Genomic DNA, 15,391 nt, shown 5'->3' with positions numbered 1-15,391 from the left:
GTTTGACGCGTGAACGAGCCTCGTGTTCATGCAGCATCTCTTCCCGTCACGTCTCGGAGCGTAAATCAAACACTGGTTTTCTCCATCAGACTAACGGCCGACGGCTGAAGACGTTAATAGCTGCTTTGAGAGCTCGTCTTTGTGCCTCAGCCAAAGCCAGGACTTTGTGTTTGAAGTGGCGCAGGTTTTAAAGTCTGTGTCTAATTGTCAGATAACCATTTAATGTGAAGGAGCTTCCTCTGTGTCGCCTACCGGAGGCTCCTGATTGATGGGACTCTCCAGCTGCTCTCCGATTGGCTGTTAGCGGCCCTCAGTCAGACTGTAACAGTTTAACCTCTGTCCTAAATCACAGCTGAAGGTGTAATAACCTGCAGGTAACCATAGCAACAGCACTGATGCTTCAGGGGACGGTCTTGGTGGACGGCGACCACGTCCGCACAGCCGCTCGATGAGTTATCGTGTTAAAGGGACGCTCCTCTGTCGGAGTAGAAACCGTCAGCGGGGGAGCGTCAGTACGCTCAAATATCTTATCATAGTAATTCAGATTTTCAGTTAAATGCATGTCTGTTCAGTCGCCGTCCATCTAAAGGCTAAATCCCACCGCGAGCGCCTGCGCCGTGTTCCAGTGTCCGCCCTAGTTAACCCTTCAGATCCCAGTTACGCCAAAGATTCACTCCTGGTCTGTTTCTGACGGAGCAGCTCAGAGCAGAGGAGGCAGCAGGAAGTCAGACACAGGAACAGCAAAGAGAATCCACTCAGTTTTCAAAATAAAAGCCCCCCTGCAGACTGTCAGTGGTGTATTCCAGCAGCACATCAGTATTATTCTCTAATGGGGGGGCACCAGGCCAGACGTCAGCCGCTCAGAGGGTTTTTAACACCATGACGACCAGAGGTTCATCTGGGATGGAGAAACACTCTGACTGTGACTTTAGCTGCTGTCTGTAGCTGCAGTACAACAAAGCAGGAAGTACATCCAAGAAACACATTTAAAGCAGCAGAAGAAGAAACGAGGCCTGTTTGATCCTGTTAGAAACACATTTAAAGCAGCAGAAGAAGAAACGAGGCCTGTTTGATCCCGTTAGAAACACATTTAAAGCAGCAGCAGAAGAAGAAACGCAGCCTGTTTGCTCCCATTAGAAGCTCCAACATCAGTTTAACGACCAAACCAGCTAAATCTGAGCAGAAACACTGATCAGACAAGGAAGTGTAAGTCTGTGACAGCATCATGGAAAGGATCCCTACAGAGAGAGACCTGGAAGATCCTTTTGGTTTAACCACAAACAGCACACACACCAGACTACATTCACTAAAACAGGGATTTTAGAGAACAGGACACAGGAGCTGCTTGTCTACTGCTGCCTCCATCAGTTAGTTTGTTTGTGTCACAAATACTGTGTTGGATCTGGATTAACTCTTTAAAACACTAAAGTCACACAATAACACAAACACACTAACTGATGGAGGCATCTGCAGACCAGTAGCTCCTGTGTTCTGTGAGGTAAAATCAGTGTTTTTGTGAATGGAGTCTGGTGTGTGTGCAGAGAGCGCTACAACGGCTGTTGTGTAGGATCTTCCAGGTCTATCTTTGTAGGGATCCTTTCCATAATTTCATTCTGGATGAGCACATGATGTTTCTGCTGTAATAAAAACGTTAAAGTTATCAGGTTTCGTGCTGTGTTCAGTGACGTCAGGTTTGCTGTGGGAGACGTGGCCTCCAGGTTCACTGTCACCAGAGAAACATGAAGCTGCTCTTTTCTGCTCTTTGTTGGTTTGACAAGTTGTGACTTTTGTTTTCTCCTGACATTCTTTGTCATTCTCACCAGCAGACGGCAGACTGTGGGAGGTGGGGGAGGGTTCGCAGTTTCAGGTGCATCAGAAACCAGCAGGGACCTGTTTGTGGGCAGAGGGGGGTTTCCGGCTCAACGCTCTCACAAAGTTCCCTCTGAAGCACCTCAAACGGATCTCGGCTCAAACCGCCAGCTGAGACTTTAAAAACCATCTCAGGCCTCGAACTAAAACATCTCCAGCCAAGTTCTTCTGCCGGCGTCTGAGAGTGTTTACCAGGTACTGTCACCTGAACACGCTGCAGCTCCCAGTGAAGCTCTAATCTGATGTGATCTAATCTAATCTAATCTCCCTGCTGCATTAAAGGAGCAGTCCAACATCTTAGCTTTCAGTGTTGGTGCTAAACTGGACCAATCTGTGCGGATGATGGAGGTTTTCAGGGTGTCTACTGACAGAGACCTGATCCAGGACTCTGATCAGTCAGTTCAGGCCTGGTAGGGTCCTGTTGTGCTGCTGCAGGTCTCAGGTCCGTCAGTCCTACCCAAGTTCCTCTGTTCTTCAGATCTGGGGTGCAGAACATTTTCATAGTTACTGAAAGTTACTCAGTGTTCAGAAGATCAGTGTTCACTTTGGTCACTTTGGGGCCAAAGAATCAGAACCTGTGATCACGTTCACGTCTCCATCAGACTGAACAGACTCAGGACCTGCTGCTGCTCTCCTGAAGGGGGGGGGGGGGGGGGACACCACCTGTCACAGGTACAGGAAGTGACTCTGAGGTGGAGCGTCTCATTCATGGACGTCTACAGAGAGCTTGATTCCTCTGAAAGCTGTTCAGTAGAGCAGCAACTAATGTGTGTAAAGGCCCATAAAACCTGGAGGACTAGCATCTCAGGCTAACTTCCTGTTAGCCCTCTGCTAACGTCCTGTTAGCCCTCCGCTAACTTCCTGTTAGCCCTCCGCTAACTTTAATGAGGATAAAATGATTTAATCACCATTTCACAGGTTGTGACGCTAAAAACGCCGTTTCTTTCACAATGTGAATCTGTCCTGTGACGGACGCCATCTTTGTAATTACACAGTTTGGTTGCGGTGTCAGACTGGCTTCACAGCCTGGAGACCCCCCCCCCCCCCCGGGGCTCGGCCTCTGGAGGAGGTGTATGTGAAAGGCGTTAGGACCCAGAGGAAACAATCATCAGCCTGCTGCTTTATGAGACCTGAGAGGAAATGCATCTCAATTTCACCCCCCCCCCCCTTCCTGAAGAGTGTGTGTGTGTGTGTGTGTGTGTGTGTGTGTGTGTGTGTGTGTGTGTGTGTCTCAGACATGGAGGAAGGTGTTGGTGTCGATCGATGAGCTCACTGAGGTCGAGCTGCAGCAGCAGTCGGTTCCTCTCGTCCTGTTAAAATGGACGACGTCGTCACTGAATTACAAACTTTCATTATTTTTAACGACCCGGTGACCTCTGACCTTTTTCCTCTGACGCACCCCGATCACAAACTAAACACGAGATCAGCTAAAGGGTCGTTCTGTCATTTATTCTACGACATCCTCACACAGACTCGTTGACCTCAGCTCGTCCGACAATCTGCGTATTTTACATTATAAACTGTGAGATTATGTCGGTGCTGTCACACACACACACACACACACACACACACACACACACCTGAAATATGAGTGTATTATGCAGCTTGTAGTGGGAATGAGTGAGGATACTGAAAACATTTACATAAGACAGTGTACTGCAGTGGATGTGTGTGTGTGTGTGTTTATCATTTTATGCTTTTATTATTCATGCTGTCTTATTTTTTATCATCTAGGTGTTATTGCTGATCAATATTATTAGTATTAAGAAGTATTTGAATTATTTTTTATGAATGAATTTATTTTGTCGAGTATTTATTCTATTTAATTTTGTTATTGTTTGCTTTTTTTAATCAGCTTTTATTTATCTTTTAATATTTTTATTATCTTAACTACCCATATTTCATTATTTTATTTGATTGTTTTATTGCCTTGTTGTCCTTTTCACGCTGACATAAGTTTGTGAGCGCGGTAAACGTGATGTTTTAATCAGAATCAGCTTTATTCACAGAATATATTTACTCATACGAAGTTAGTTTTTCCTCGGCTCTCTTGTGCTTAAACATCTCATGAGCTTCGTCCTGATTTGTTTGGCTGTTTGACGTTAGCATTGCTAGCGTGCCTGCACAGCCAGATAGTGTATTAATAACACGCCGCTGTCTTAAGGCTACGGCACATCAACGACACGTTATTAACGCGATGAGCGGGAAATCAGCGCGTTCTTAACTTTATCAACACGTGTTGACTTCATTTAACAACACATGAACCGTCGTGTTAACGTGTCGTCATCACGCTAAGGTGGTTTTTTAACGTGTTGAACATCGTGCAGAACTGAGCTGCTGGGCTCTTCATACAGACCCTGATTCATCCTGTGCAGAGAAGGTAAGCGTGCGTCCCGTCGGTGAATGATATGGTTCAAACACGGCACTTTTACCAGGAGGCTGCTGTTCGTTTCACATGTGAAACCAAAAGTGGAACTTACATTTAGTAACGTAACTCCAGAACTGTTGCACTTATTTGAACTTAAGTCACCGTCCTTGCGAAGAACTAACCACGTAGATTTGGTGCCTAGAAATAACCAACCTGCAACCATCACCTGAAGTGTTTCTCAGCAAGTTTTATTTTAAAGGTGGAACCGCACGTTGCTTATTTATTATTGACAGTAAAAGCTATAAATGCGTGAAGTCGACATGTGAAACGTCCATAAACAGGCGTGCTGTTCTCGCGCCGTCCCACGAGGCCTCACACCAGCTCATTGTTAGTGAAATCTGCCTTATGTGACATAGACGTGTACTAATGTCTGTCCTGCTGTATTTTCAGGCTGGTCGTGTCCGTCATCACTTCGTCTGCTCTGATTCTCGGCTCGACGGCCACAGGGGGGATTTTTATGTTTCTGTTTTCAGGCCGAGTGTGAAGCTGCAGAGAAAAACAGGAAGTGTGCAGAGTGAGCTCGGCCAGCCAGCATGTTGTAGAGGCTGCAGGCCGACTCCTGCAGCTCGCCTCGCTCCTCACTAACACACCAGCACTTCCTCATTCTTCACATTTCCGCCCTGAAGCCAACAAACGGCAAATATTTGTTCTGATCCTGAACAGGAAGACGTTGAACGCAGCCGCTGCTGTTTGAACGTGTGTGTGTGTGTGTGTGTGTGTGTTTAGACGTTTGGCGCTACTGTCATCATTCACAAGAAATTCATAAGAAATGAGTCAGAAGCTTGGAGCAAGACACAATTGTGAGGCGGAGAACTATCCTGGAGTTAAGGAAGCGTCCTGAAGGTGGCGCTGCAGAGGCTCTCAGCAGATTCATTAGATATAAAAATGGCTCTTAGCTCATCAAACCAACATGAGGTCTGTCGCTCGTGTTTTTCTGCCGGCACCACACAGTCTCCTGTGGCTTGCAGGTTTCCTTGTAAACATCATCTCCTAATTTGTGCTTTAGATTTAAAACTGCACAGATGTATGAGTCATTTGTGTCTGCAGCACAGTGGTTCCCAACCTGGGGCTCCCTGAAGGCATCTCATGGTAAATCTGATCTGATGTCCAGAGGATTAGTGCAGACTTGAGTTATGAGCAGCTTAACAAGGACTGACTTTTCTCTCTTAGATTGTTTTTAAGGGATTTTTAAAGGCCTGAGATGTTGAAAGCATCCAATAGAAGTCAGAAAAATAGATGGATTCCTTTAATTGGGGCCATAACCTGTAACAAGGGGTTTATAGGTACAGTTAAATGGTTACAGGTATTTTTAAACCTGGGCCCTTGTCGTCCACTGACAGGCTCAGAGTGTTATTCTAAGTGTGTGACAGCATCATGGAAAGGATCCCTACAGAGAGAGACCTGGAAGATCCTTTTGGTTTAACCACAAACAGCACACACACCAGACTACATTCACTAAAACAGGGATTTTAGAGAACAGGACACAGGAGCTGCTGCCTCCATCATTTGTTTGTCTGTCTGTTATAGTGAGTTACACAAATATTGTGTTGGATCCAAATTAACCATTCAAAACCCCCAAGTTACACAATAACACAAACAAACTAAGTGATTGAAGCAGCAGCAGATCAGCAACTCCAGCATTCTGTAAGATAAAATCCCTGTTTTAGTCAATGGAGTCTGGCATGTTTGAAAAGAGCAATACAACAGCTGTTTGGGGTTAAACCAAAAGGATCCTGCATGTCTGTCTCTGTGGGAAGCTGCTCGCTGAAAAGTGAAACTATTTTTTGAATCAACATTTGGTGCTCTGGCGAGTATTTAGGGCAGCAGGACGGTGTGTGTGGGGTTAAGTCAGACTAAACTACAGTGAGTGTGTTCATGGTGATGAAGGAACGTGTCACCAAGAGCAACATGTGGCGCACTTGACGTGTTTTTAATAGCTTTTGGACGACAATGAAGCTCCGAGGCTCAGGGGAAGAATATATTTCAGGCTGTGATGAACACTCCGGACTTGTTAGGAGAGGAGTTCACTGCTGGTTTAAGCCGAAACATGAAGCTTGATTCTCTGTAAGAAAGTGCTAGAAAATCACCAGACTGATCCTTCGACAGGTTGTTCTGCCTTCATCAGACAGCTGGCAGCAGAGAGAGAATGAGGAAGGTCGTACATGAGCTGCACCGTAAAAACCTCAGACGTGTCAAATCATTTTAAAAACATCTAAACTCATCTGTAAAAATCAGATGTTGTAACAAAGCGTGTGTTTTCACTGAGTCAGCACAGTTCAGACTGACATACAGTAGCTGTTGTCTTCATGTTTGTGTGTTTCTCAGGACTCAGCGCCCTCACCCTTCATCACCTCCTCCTCCTCCTCCTCCTCCTGCACTCAGGACTCCATGTATGGTCCGAGGGGAAACGTCTCAAACCTCCAGCCACCAAAAAGCCTCCAGCAGGGAGTGACTCTGCCTCCCTGGAGTCTCAGAGGGCGAGTCCTTTATTTTTAGAAACGCAGACTTACTGGCTATTATGAAGGAGTGTGTGTGTGTGTGTGTGTGTGAGTGAGTGAGTGAGGAAAACCTGACAGTGATAGATGGATCATCATGTCTCTTCATGTTTCTCGGTCGAAAACTTCAAGGAGACTCAAGCCTTCCTCCATTTCCACTGTTCGGAGACTTTCTACTTTTCTTCCACCAAACCTCAGTCAAAAAAGTTGTGTTTTTACTGATTAATTTGTAGATTCAGATGTAATATTCAACATTAAATAGAAATAACTGCTTACAAAATATTCAGTTCCTCTCTTCTTTCCTTCGGTCTCTTTCTTTTCTTCTCTGCCGTCTCTGTTTTTTCTGTTTTCAGTGTTTTCTTTTTTTTCTCTCTGATCAGAAAGGAGGGAAATTCCCAAAATTGGAGATACGAGGTTTTCCCCTTAAGAGTACAATAGTGTAATGTAGAACATGAGAGGTTTTTTCTGTGACGGTAACAAAGCCACTGTGAAACTAACAGACACTTTACTGGAAACATTTTCTCAAACTGATGATACAAGTTTTAAATGAAGGACTTTGACATGTGATCGATGAGTGAATCTGTTCTTCCCACCTAATGAAGGAAGCATTTCTTTTCTTGTGAAGCAAACCAGAAACTACATTAGTCTTTTTCTTTTTCGGTCTTCAGGAAGTTCACATGAGATAAAAGCGGCTGGAGGTCTGCTGCGAGTGAGTTTAGCTGCAGATAAACACGAGAAACGTTTCCCTCTGAACCGTGGATGTGAAATGTGTTTTTGTTTTTGTATTTGCAGTCTGATCACAGGCAGCTTTCATTTCCTCTAACTCCGGCCTTTTCCTGCCCCGAAGGCCTCGGTTTGCCTCAGACGAAGTCCGCCGCAGGCAGTGCTGCTGGACCACATCTGCAGTTCGACTGTCCATGAACGCCACACGGGAGGGAGGAGCAAGACGTCGGCCGCCATGGTCACGTGATGTCATTTAAATCTGGAGGTAACGGAGCACGTTTTCATCACGGTGCACTTGTTCGGTCCACTAAAAGAGCTTGTTTGATCCACTGACAGGCTCAGAGTGTTATTCTAAGTGTGTGACAGCATCATGGAAAGGATCCCTACAGAGAGAGACCTGGAAGATCCTTTTGGTTTAACCACAAACAGCACACACACCAGACTACATTCACTAAAACAGGGATTTTAGCTCAAAACATCAAATTCACTACAACTAGACCAGCAACTGTAGTCTACGAGGTAAAAATAGTGGATTTATCCTTTAAGCATGTTTTTCACTAGCATCCCAAATAATAGAACAGTTAACGTGAATTATGGATTCACCTTGTGAACTAAGCTGGCCAGCTATCTCTACTCTCCTCTCCAAATTTGGTGACTTCTGGCTCCAATAAACCAAGATGGCGATGGCCAAAAAGCTCGAGGCCTCATAATGGCGGTCCACAAACCAGTCAGTGGTGTCATGGTGGCTGCGTCCACCTCTCATGTATGATCTATGGTTCACATGAAAAGTGACAGAAATAGTGTGAAAAATCACAAAAGATTAAATTGACAAAAGATGTGAGATCCTTTTCGTTAAAGCACAACCAGCCATGATAGCGCTCTCTTCACACACACCAGATCCCATTGACAAAAACATTAATTTTACATGACAGTTGCTAGTCTACCACTTTCTCAATCAGTTGGTTTGTTTGTGTTATTGTGTGAGTGTGATGTGTTAAAGGGTTAATTCAGATCCAAAACAATATTTGTGTAACACACAATAACACCAACAAACTACCTGATGGAGGCAGCAGCAGAGCAGCAGCTCCTGTGTCCTGTTCTCTAAAATCCCTGTTTTAGTGAATGTAGTCTGGTGTGTGTGCTGTTTGTGGTTAAACCAAAAGGATCTTCCAGGTCTCTCTCTGTAGGGATCCTTTCCATGATGCTGTCACACACTTAGAATAACACTCTGATCCTGTCAGTGGATCAAACAAGCTCTTTTAGTGGACCTACTGTGATCAGGTGCAGTTGTCCCAAAGGATCACATTGCAGCCATTGCAGCCCGTTTGGTGTCTGCTGGCTGAGGTGATCTACTGGACCAGTTCCAACACTTTTAGCACCTACCAGTCACTCAGGCACCAGGATGTGGACACAGAGGACCAGGGGTTAAAATAAATATGGCCAGTAGTTTTTAAAGTTTGCTTGAAACCCAAGAATGAAGAAAACCAGAGGAAGTGAAATATGTACAAAAAGAATCACATTTATGGAGAAACATCCAGTTTTCCTTCTAAAACAACATAACAGTGGCAGTGATTCTGCTGCTTACTGTTAATAATAATATGTGCATGTGCAGTTTCAGTGTTTTCTGGGTGGCCTTTAGCACACTTACTGCTGTTTACCCAGCACTGTTATCATCACGGTGTGATTCAGCAGTGAGACACTTTCAGTTTCATCTCTGATTTCTGTCAAACTCAGCAGTAATTCGACCAAACTGTCAGTTCGGGCCGAGTTAAGCTGTAACACACACGTAAAAGCTGGATGTCTGCGTCCCTCGGGATGATAAATGAGCACGTTTCAAAGTGTAAAAACCTGAAACCAGATCAGAGTCCAGATCCGTCCTGAGCTCCGGCTCCGCTCCGGGCTTTCAGTCCTCCCGCTCTCCTCGGCCGCCATTTCAGGAGCTGCAGAGGCCTTTTCTGTCATGGAAGAACAAAAGCTGCTCTGTCTTTGTCTGCAGCTTCACGTTCACATGCAGCTTCTTACATTTACACACGTGCAACCGCCTTCACACACACACAGCACACACACACACACACACACACACACACACACACACACTCACAAGAGACAAAACACCAGAGCACTAAATTATTAAAACTTTAACTTGTGGCTGCAAATTCATGAGTAGAAAGGTCAGCTGGACACACACACTCACACACACACACACACACACACACACACTCACACACACACACACACACACTCACACACACAGAGACACACACACACACACACAGAGAGAGACACACACACACACACACAGAGAGAGACACACACACACACTTCTGTCCATCTGCATCACATTTACACATTTATTTGGAGGACTTTTATTCTGAAAAATGAGAATACTTCCTAAGAAGCACCCACACTGTTTCCCTGTGTGTCCGCTCCACGGAGACACCTTCGACTTTCCCTCAACATGTTTTAGTTTCATGTTAAATTTGGTCTTTTCTTAAACTCAATGAGTCTGAAATGTTCCAGAGACTCTGCATCTCCACCATCTCCACCATCTCCACCATCTCTGGCTTCATCAGGAAATCATTTCATCTCCATCAAAATAACAGCTTTAACATAAAATTCAGCTTTTCTCAGCTGAAAACAGTGTGTCCCCCCCCCCCCCACTGCAGGAGTGTTTCTAATGCTTTTATGGCTCCTGGGGGGACATTTTGATCCCACGTGGAGTTTGTTCAGTGTAACAGTGAAACCTCCCTCTAACCTGAATCCACCTCAGATTTTACACCAGAATAAATTATGAAGGGAAAAAAATAAGCTCTTTACTTCTTCTATGGTATGGAAACGCCTTCAGCCCCCCCCCCTCCCTAAAAAAATACCCCCCCTCCACACACACACACAGATAAAGGCCATCCCCTATCAAAGGAGTGTTTGATGTTGGTCGGTGAGGTTGTGCGGGGGCTGGGGGGGCAGACAGCAGCAGAGAGGCTTCGGGGGGGTCGGTGTGTGTGTGTGTGTGTGTGTGTGTGTGTGTGTGTGTGTGTGTGTGAGTGTGTGGGGGGGCTTCATGGTAAAGAGCAGGAATACCAAACCTACACAGTCACATTACACAGAACAGTAACTGTACTTTAACCCACACATGCAGATCTGAGCAGAGCAACAAAGGAGGAAGCGTGTGCGGTCGTGTCGGCGCCACCTGGAGGCCTCGGCCGCCATCACACACCACGACAGGGTCGTGGTCATAACCTTATTTACACCTGTGACACCTTACAAAGCCCTGCACAAGTGTATAGAATATATATATCAGAATCAGAATCAGAACTCCTTTAATAATCCCCAGGAGGAAATTGCTTTTTGTTACACACAGCTCCAAAAGAATAAGAATAAACTTCAAACACAACGTAAAATATAAATATATAAAAGTATGAACTTTTGGAAAAAAACAAAAAGATGTATTCAAAATTATTATTACAAATTATTGCACATTAATAATATTAAGTGAACAAGATAATAATTTAACTAAAACTGCAAAAAAGACGTGTATTATACTGCAATTTTTTATTTCATCTGATAAAATAAGTAAAATAAGTACATTATACTGCAATATATGAAGAGAATATATACAGAAATAATATTAAAATAAAAAGTATGTAAAATGTGTGCAGTATATGTCGGTATGTAACAAAATGATGAATACAATAATCAATATATAGTCACCTTTAGATAAAATAAAAAGTATCGTGCATTATGCATCAGTACACTTGTGACACGTTACAAAGCCCTGCACAGCAAAGTGTATAGAATATATATATACAAAGATTAAGTAATAAAATATGAATATAACAGTAATACTGTAAAAAAGAATTGTGCATTATATTTTTTAAACAAAGTTTTTTTTAAGTGTACATTATACTGCAATATATGAACAGAATATATACAGAAGAAATATTAACATTCAAATAATAATAAATTATTAAAATTAAAAAAGTATGTGTGCAATAAATTTATAGCATTATATAGCAAAATCATAAATACAATAATAATAATAATCAATCAATCTTTATTTATAGAGCGCCAATTCATAACAGTGTTATCTCACAACGCTTTCCATAAAGAGCAGGTCTAGACCAAACTCTTTAATTATCAATTAAAATTAAAAAGTACATAATATACAGTACAGAGAAAAATATTATATTACTATAATTATTATAGTGCAATAAATAGAAAAAAAGAAGTATGTGAAAAGTGAGTGCATTATAGAATGTAGAATATATAGTAAAATAATAATATAATAATGGTGAATGGTGAATTATACTAGAATATATAACAAAACAATAAAATTTTATTTAATATTATATAATATAAATATTTTAAAATATCTCTTATTTATAACCTTATTTATTTATTCATTTAATTTACAACACACACTGTTTGTGTGCATTAACTTCTGCAATAACTGTAATAACGGCAGCATTTATATACACGTTTAATAACATGTTTCAGTTTTTTTATGCATATGATGACAATTATGTGTGAGTTTATGTCTGTAAGCACATTTACTGTTAAAGTGGCTTTAGATTGTGTTTGGGGAGGTCCTGATCATGAATTTATTGAATGCTGTGAGCTTGATGTAAAATCCAAAACCAGTTGAGAGTCGACTTCATCGAACACATAAACAGCAGCGCTGATTAATATCAGAGAGGACAAACAGATTTATGTCACATTATTTGGACAAAACGTTCTACAACCAGTTAATGTCATTTTGCTGTACTTGTGTTTGTACGACTCAGTTTGTTTTTTTATTGCAATATTTGCCTTAAATTTAATCAAACAGTGGATTAAAAAGTTTTTTAAAGTCTTAGATTAATCTTGCTGATACACATAGACACCCTGTGAAAGCCAAACGGTAAAAGTGAGATTTAAAAGAGCAGCTCACGTTTACAGCCTGAGACAGTAGTTTAGCGACGTTGGAAAAATGCTTCAGTCAAGTTTTATTTTTATAGCACTGCTCTTAAAACTGAGACTGTTGTCTCTCAGCACAGAGAGCAGCACAGCAGGACAGAGCAGCATGTAGCCTAGCTTCTTAGGCTAGCTCCTTAGCCTAGCTACTTAGCTTAGCCATCTTAGCCTTGCTTCTTAGTCTAGCTCCATAGCCTATCTATTTAGCTTAGCCATCTTAGCCTCGCTTCTTAGCCCAGCTTCTTAGGCTAGCTCCATAGCATAGCCTTCTTAGCCTTCGCTTCTTAGGCTAGCTCCTTAGCCTAGCTACTTAGCTTGGCCATCTTAGCCTTGCTTCTTAGCCTAGCTTCTTAGGCTAGCTCCTTAGCCTAGCCTTCTTAGCCCAGCTTCTTAGGCCAGCTCCTTAGCCTTGCTTCTTAGCCCAGCTTCTTAAACTACCTCCATAGCCTAGCCTTCTTAGCCTTCACTTCTTAGGCTAGCTCCTAAGCCTAGCTACTTAGCTTAGCCATCTTAGCCTTGCTTCTTAGCCTAGCTTCTTAGGCTAGCTCCTTAGCCTAGCCTTCTTAGCCCAGCTTCTTAGGCCAGCTCCTTAGCCTTGCTTCTTAGCCCAGCTTCTTAAACTACCTCCATAGCCTAGCCTTCTTAGCCTTCACTTCTTAGGCTAGCTCCTAAGCCTAGCTACTTAGCTTAGCCATCTTAGCCTTGCTTCTTAGCCTAGCTTCTTAGTCTAGCTCCTTAGCCTAGCTACTTAGCTTAGCCATCTTAGCCATGCTTCTTAGTCTGGCTTCTTAAACTAGCTCCTTAGCATAGCTTCTTAGCCTTAGCTTCTTAGACTAGCTCCTTAGCCTAGCTTCTTAAGCTAGCTCCTTAGCCTAGCTTCTTAGCCTTAGCTAAGGGTATCGTAGCTTGGTATCATAGAGCTAGATGGGTGATTCACCACCCAGACTTCATTCTAGACTGCCTCTTGGACCATATTTGGATTAGCCAAGAGTAGGCGGAGTCAGGCTCTGCAAAGATGGCGACGCCCATGGAGCCACCTGCCGAGCTTCACTTTGGCTTTTCAGGAACTTCTGGGTGACGTCACGGAGACTTCGTTCATATTTTATACCCCCTGTGGCTTTGCCTGCTGATTGAAGAGAATAAAGAAGCACTAAACGACGAGTCTAAAATAATACTGAGCTTAAAGGCCTCTTACCTGATGCTGAAGTTACTCGGATCAGCAGCCAGAGTTTTTAATCCCTTTTAGTTTTTTGAATGTGAATGAAACACCTGTAGCAGAATAAACACCTGGAGGCGTTACTGCTAAACGAACCCCGACAGGTCGCTGCACACAACCCTTTACATTTAGCATGCTAGGATGCTAAGATTTGCTAATTAAACTACATCTGAGGCTAATAGGAATGTCATTAGATCTGCAGGTGTTTGAAGGAATAGTTCGACATTTAGGGAAATACACTCATATATTGGTAAGACTCCAGGAAGTCACTGGGGGGACTGAGCCAGGCGAGCAGTTTCCCCGTTTCCAGTCTTTATGCTAAGCTAAGCTAACAGGCATTAGCTTCATATTTACTGTCTTGACATGAGAGTGGTATAATATTTTAATCAACGACTCATTTTAGTCATTTTTATTCAATGAAAACTCAAATACTGGCTCCTTTCAGCTTCTTGGATGTGAAAACTTCCTGTTTTTCTTTGAGCAATATCACAGAAAACCCCATTATCCCCAGTGTATGGCAGTAATCTCAACATCTTTGGGTTTTAGTTTGATAAAAGAAGGAATCTGAAGACGTCACTTCAGACTATCAAGAGATCTAGAGAATAATGGGCAGACGAATCAATAATGAAAATAATAATAAAAACAGCTGCATGTGCATTTTATTATTGTCTTTCTATATTTTCATATGAAGTCATTCCACTTCCTCTCTTGTCTTTTTATTGGCCAACAGGAAGACCGGCGAGCTCCTCGTGGGAGCCGATGTGGGTCAGAGTAAAGATGAAAGAATAAAGAGAACATGGCCGCCGTCTGCAGGAACATTTCCTCCCTGATCTTCCGTATGTACCTGTTTCTGCTGTCTGGCTGTTTTCAGGTCGCAGCCTTCACTGTTTCTACCTCCGTCTCTAGGACGCCTCAGCTCAGCTCGGCCGCCGCCTCAGCAGGGACTAGTTACCGTCTGTGTTGCCAGGGGCGTTACTAGGGGCCGGCCTACTCGGTGGAGCGCTAAACTTCCAGGTATTAGTCAGAGCCCCACGTGTTTCCATCTAAACAGATACAACGCTGGCTAAAAGGTTTTTATTTTGACAATATGAACACGTTTTAATTAGATCTTTTATTTTGTTGGTAACTGACTTTTGCCGCCATTATTGGCAATAATCACTGCGTCAGCATCACACCTTGTGTAAAGTATGAGATTTAAAATGAGCAGAATAAGGGACCTCACTTTAACGATCAATAATTCTAATCCAATAATATCACCTATATTATTCTGCATAAGAAGTACTTTTAGTTTGGCGTGTGTCTTCCAGCTCTGTCCAGGTAACTCACCTGTCGTCCAGGTAAAGATTTAAGAGATGCTCAAACTGGAGACCTTGTGTGTCTGCACAGCGGCTGTTTGTCATTTCCACCTTAAATCAGACATGATAATGAAGTGGGACGGGGGTGAGAATTGGTGTGAGTTCAGTTCAGGTTGGGACTTGATGCCGACGACCTTGACGGCCGTCTGTCGTCACACACACACACACACACACACACACGCACGCACGCACACGCACACACATACACACACACACAGCCGGGCAGAGAGGAGATATTTATAATCGATGTCATGTTTTCTGGAGATGATATATTTATCTTGGAGTGTTCAGGCCGCGGTTCAACAGTCTGCTTCCACATTATTGTTTGTTTTCTCCGTTACAGCTCGTTTGAACA

The sequence above is a fragment of the Pempheris klunzingeri genome, chromosome 15 (genome assembly GCF_042242105.1).
Source record: "Pempheris klunzingeri isolate RE-2024b chromosome 15, fPemKlu1.hap1, whole genome shotgun sequence".
Taxonomy (NCBI): Eukaryota; Metazoa; Chordata; class Actinopteri; order Acropomatiformes; family Pempheridae; genus Pempheris; species Pempheris klunzingeri.
This window is presented reverse-complemented; position numbering follows the sequence as displayed.